Below are 6,000 nucleotides of genomic sequence, written 5' to 3'. Positions count from 1 at the left end.
CTCAATCCATCTGTTATCATTCCATGGTATGTTCCGATTTTCCTGATAATGATTCCAGTTTATGTTTCTGTCATTGGGCTTGAAATAATCCGTACTGGCGCTGCCCTGATAACCATGGGAACTATTCCCAAAATTTCGTCTTCCTTGATTCCCTCTGTTAAAATTAGGGACCGACTCCCCAGGTGATGAAATACCGAAATTTCCTTGATTGGATTTTTGCCTTTCAGGAGCTCTGTCTAACTTATCTACTAATTTCAAAAATTGTTCAGTGGACTCGTCTGCACCAGAGACCTTTGTCAACCTAAGTTTTAGAACGTCAATAATTGTTAAATCATCGAATATTTGTGTGAATGAATTAGTTTGTGTGTCTCTTTTTCGTAAAATGATTCATATATCCATCTCTACCTTTAGAGCTTGGACCCTTTAGAAATTCGCTTTTGATTGTAGCTTGCACAGTCTGTACTCACAATTTCGACATAGAGTTTCTTTCGAAAGTTTCAAAGGTGATATCAGATCTGGGATTCTGTTTGGCCAATGAAAGTGCTTCGCCATCATGAGACGTTTTAAAATATTTTATTTTGAATCCTTCTGTCATACCAAAAATAAAATTTTCCTTACAGTGTTGGGTAAAATCTTTGCTAAGCAATTTGCTGTCACCAGGGAAAGTTTTCACAGGTAAATTATGTAACGCACCGCTGTAACAAACATAAAATTTTTTCTGCAAAAAATCTTCCTGAAACTTATCTAACGCTTTGCAAAATTTTTGCAAGTTTCTATACTGTCATGAATATTCTTTTCTACGTTGCAAATACGACTGTTAGTTTGTGATATTTGTTCCTCAAATTTTCTTTTATAACACTGCACTTTTTCTTCGAAAAATCGTTTTCTTTGTGTGACCTCTTCTCCAAGTTTGGAATTTTCTGCCTCTACAGATGATTTAATATTCTGGAATTTCTTGTAATTTTTGAAAAAAATCGGTGACACAAAATGTGTGAAGTCTGCGACCAGGCGTCGTAGTACGAGTAAAAAAAAACGTGGATTTCACCAACGGTAGAAATTTATGCTCTCAAACATCCCTCAAACCCACCGAACGAATCAGTTCATGCAAATCACGATTAAAATTTAAAGGAGAGGGCTGGTCTACGGACGCAATGCGCATTTGAAGTCACCATCCAGCAGAAGCTTCCGAGGATTCCTACGCAAAAGGTAATGGAGATCCTTTGTGTAAAATTTCAGGCGGTCCGCCGTTCGGTTCTTACCAGACGGTGCATAAAGCACAACTAAGGTAAGGTCAAGACTACGAGAGCTTCAATGTCATTGATGGGAATAGCTTCACCATGAAACAGACCAGTGCCCATCGAATCTTCAGGTTCTACGTACATTATAATAAGGTCTGAATCCCGGGAAGAGGAAAAACCTCGAGCGACTCCTGCGGTACAAGATTTAACGGCGGAAGATCCGAAGGTTGCGTAAACGAAACGCCAGCGATGGCGGTCGACACGGAGTCAAGGATGTGTCACTGTTCATCACACTGCAATATATGGGGAAAGGGATGGGACGGGGCAGGGGGGAATCACTAAACATGACCAGTCCCTGACGTGACTCCATAACATCCACTCCAGAGGCCGAACGAACGCCCGAATCCCCCCTCACAGCCTCCAATGGAGGTAGAGGGGCTGCCGCGCAGTCTGTACGCCAAGAGAGGCACTTGACGCAGGAGAGGGTAACACGAGGGATTCCACATCGTAGATACCTGCACCAGAGGTACAACGGCTCTCCTGTTGCAGCAGTTGAGCTTCGACAGAGGGATAAGACGGCGCAGACCCATCTTTAGTTTTAGCGGTGGAAAACTGCCGCGCATAAATTCTAGACGGGCAGCGGGTTGCCTCCAGAATCGATATCAAGTGGAACGACATCTGCAACCGACAATTTACAATGTCACTGTTGCAGAGAATTTTTAGGTCGAAAACCCGCATCAGACTAATGGGACTTTGGGGACCACACTCATTACATAGGAAACATGTCCTACCCGACCGCTATAAATAGCATGGACCCGCTAACCACAAATCTGAACACATGATAGGACGTTCTGTTGAACGTACGTTGCGAACGGACATATACCGCTGCAGTGTTGAAGGCGGTGTTGACCAGCATTTCCAGTGAACAATTTTAACACCACCACATTTAAGCAACACATCCTTAAGATGATTATCTGGTTTCAGGTCAAGTTGGAAACCTGCCCACTCATGTATCTAACATCAGCAGAGGCAAGTAGTACAACATTAACTGACCAATATTTATTTGTTTAAGTAAGGACCTGTTAAAACGAAATGTTACATCGTAAAAAATTATTAATTTGCTAACATGACCTTTGACTTTGACATAGATAAGACAAGTACTGCATTTCGCAGACGATATTTTCAAAAGAGAATTTTTTTTTTAATTCTTGATAATTGCGATTACAAGTTGACCTCTGCTCTTCAAACTGCGTCGATATCCAAACTTATATGGCCTCAAAAAAACAAAATGTCCAATCGCCATTTCCTATTTCCAACTATTGCAAAAAAAAAAAAAAAAAAAAAAAAACAAACAAACATTAGATGCTTTTATTCACAGCAAAGAGCGTTGTCGTCACAGCAAAGAGTGTTGTCCTCTCAATTACTGTACCGCATCATCGCTGGTGTTTGCAACCGGAATATTACAATCACATTACATTATGTAGGCACATTACACTGTCTACTTAGAAGGAATTCATTAATTATGTAATGAAAATATAAAACTCAAGGTCAAAATATGCAATGTGAATCTGATCTCAAATAACACCAAACGCTTTCACTAACTCTCCACAAAACCGTGTAAGCAATAAGCGAAAATAATTTGGGGTATAACAGTGAGTTACTTTTTGCTTTTTCTATATACCTGTAACCCAATGTGTATGTATACGCATCAAAAAAACGCTTTACCACCTCCGTTCCGAGAGTTCCGGAACCTGTACAGAAAATTGGAATAGAGATCAACATAAACATCATTTCCGCCCATTTTATCCCTCATGAAAACCACACATTGCTTGCTGTACCACCATACAGCGAGACCTTCAGAGGTGGTGGTCCAGACTGCTGTACACACCGGTACCTCTAATACCCAGTAGCACATCCTCTTGCATTGATGCATGCCTGTATTCGTCGTGGCATACTATCCAAAAGTTCATGAAGGCACTGTTCGTCCATATTGTCCTGCTTCTCAGTGCCGATTCGGCGTAGATCCCTCAAAGTGGTTGGCGGGTCACGTCGTCCATAAACAGCCCTTTTCAGACCATCTCAGGCATTTTCGACAGCGATGTCGTTATCCCGAAGGAAGTCATTCACAAAATATGCACGATGGCGACGTGAATTTTCGTCCATGAAGACGAATGCTTCGCCAATATGCTGCCGATATGGTTGCACTATCAGTCGCAGTATGGCGTTCCCGTATCGTGCAGCGGTTACGGCGCCTTTCATGAGCACCAGCGGGATACGTCGTCCCATATGATGCCACCCCAAAACAGCAGAGAACCTCCACCTTGCTGTACTCGCTGGACAGTGTGTCTGAGGCGTTCAGCCTGATCGGGTTGCCTACAAACATGTCTTCGACGATTGTCTGGTTGAAGACATAAGTGACACTCATCGGTGAAGAGAATGTGATGCCAATCCTGAGCGGTCCATTCGGCATGTTGTTGGGCCCTTCTGTACCGCGCTGCATGGACGTCGGGAGTGAAGCTGCGCATCATGCAGCCTATTGCGCTCAGTTTGAGTCGTAACACGACGTCCTGTGGCTGCACGAAAAGGATTATTCAACATAGTGGCGTTGCTATTAGAATTCTCCCGAGCCACAATCCGTAGGTAGCGGTCATCCACTGCAGCAGTAGCCCCAGGACCGCCTGAGCGAGGCATGTGATCAATAGTTCCTGTCTCTATGTATCTCCTCCACGTCAGAACAACATTGTTTTGGTTCACTCCGAGACCCCTGGACACTTCCGTTGTTGGGAGCCCTTCCTGGCACGAAGTAACAATGAGGACGCGATCGAACCGCGGTATTGACCGTCTAGGCATGGTTGAACTACAGACAACAGGAGCCGTATACCTCAAAATTCAAATGGTTCAAATGGCTCTGAGCGCTATGGGACTTAACTTCTGAGGTCATCAGTCCCCTAGAAATTAGAACTACTTAAACCCAGCTAACCTAAGGACATCACACACATCCATGCCCGAGGCAGGATTCGAACCTGCGACCGTAGCGGTCGCGCGGTTCCAGACTGTAGCGCCTTGAACCGCTTGGCCACCCCGCCGGCGCCGTATACCTCCTTCCTGATGCAACGACTGGACCTGATCTGCTCCGTCTAATAGGCGCTGCTCATGCATGGTTGTTTACATCTTTTGACTGGTTCAGTGTCATCCCTGAACAGTCTACGTCTGCCTTCAGGAGTTCTGAGAACCAGGATGACGCAAAACTCTTTTTGATGGGTGTATTATTAACTTTTTCAGGTGCAGCCATTGACCCTCCTATACAAGGCGTTTATAAAGACGTCGAAACCCAAAGTCAAGAGGTTTGAATGAACCTTTCAATCCTTGAACTAAATGATTGTATTTGACTTTATCCTAATAAATGAGAACGTAGACTATAGGGGCAAGTCTGAGATGAAGAGATTGGCATGGGAGATGAAGTCGTGGCGGACTACATCAAACCAGTTGGGAGAGTGCTGGAAAAAAATTGATTGAATATTTTCTGGCAATGGCCGAAAAGTGACGCAATAAAGTCGCACACTTCTCAAACAGAAGCGGGAGTAACACAGTAGCCTTACATCTTTCTAGTGATATCGTAACGAAGACTGCTCTTCCTAGCGTGTTCTCTATGACACCTCAGCCAGTCCCATGACCAAATCTCTCCATGTGATTATATATAGACAAGACATAAATCTGAAATTTAATAACTTCTGCTCTTCGCAACACGATTTGCACGGCCAACCATCCACAAATGTCCGTCATACATGAATTCTTGAGCCCGAATGGGAAGCCGAAACTAAGAGTATTGCGTCAGAGTACGGGGTTCGTCGTGTCATACAGATCACTCACTGCTCGTGTTCGACACTGTCCCAGAACTCATACTGTATCGGCCAGTCCTTATAACCGTCCCAGATGCTGCACAGTGACATATGTGCGTTTCCTCCATTTGCTTCAAGGGCGTTCATAGTTGGTCCTCATGGCGGCAACTAGGAAAATGCTGGACACTATCCGTTAGAAAAGGATTTCTCTATTCAGATATGCTTGAAATCGATCGGAGAAGCAAATTATTCGATTCCCCGAAAATTGGCCTCGTATGTACAGAGTTATATTAAATAACTGCTGGCATTAAAAGAAATCATACTACACTGCTGCGAAAAAATTATACAGGTATTTGTAGGTTTACAATCCACTCAAGCTTTGTTGTTGCAACAGTGCATATAGCATCCATAAAATGATCACATTTACAGGTCAATAGCACAAGCGGTTCCGGACTGAAGCGCCTAGAACCGCTCGGCCTCAGTGGCCGGCACGAGTCACTTCTCATCCCATCATATATCATTCGTGCTCGATTGCAGTTAAGTCCGGAGATCGCGTTGGCCAGGGAAGTTTCTTTACGTCTTGCAAAGCACACTGAGTTTCGCGTGCAGCGTTTGGGCATGCTTTACCTGTTGGAACAACACACCATTTTCCTTTTACAAGAATGGCAAAAGAACGGGTCTAACAACATTCTGCACGTACCGAGCGTCTCCTTCAGAAACAGAAAAGTTGAATCAAAGTTGTAAGTTATGGCATCCCAAACCGAAACAGCGCTTTCTAAGTCTACGTATGCGCGAATGACCATCACTTGTGTGCAGGCAGAATAGATTACTGTGAAATACAATAGTCCTGCTAAACGTGTTTAGATTTTTTAGTTCTCTGCAAAGTGTTATTCACCGCGTTGAAAACCGGGCCACCTGTATGT

The sequence above is a fragment of the Schistocerca piceifrons genome, chromosome 2, assembly GCF_021461385.2.
Source record: "Schistocerca piceifrons isolate TAMUIC-IGC-003096 chromosome 2, iqSchPice1.1, whole genome shotgun sequence".
In the NCBI taxonomy this organism is placed as follows: domain Eukaryota; kingdom Metazoa; phylum Arthropoda; class Insecta; order Orthoptera; family Acrididae; genus Schistocerca; species Schistocerca piceifrons.
The sequence above is the reverse complement of the archived record's forward strand: the minus strand, read 5'-3'. Positions refer to the sequence as shown.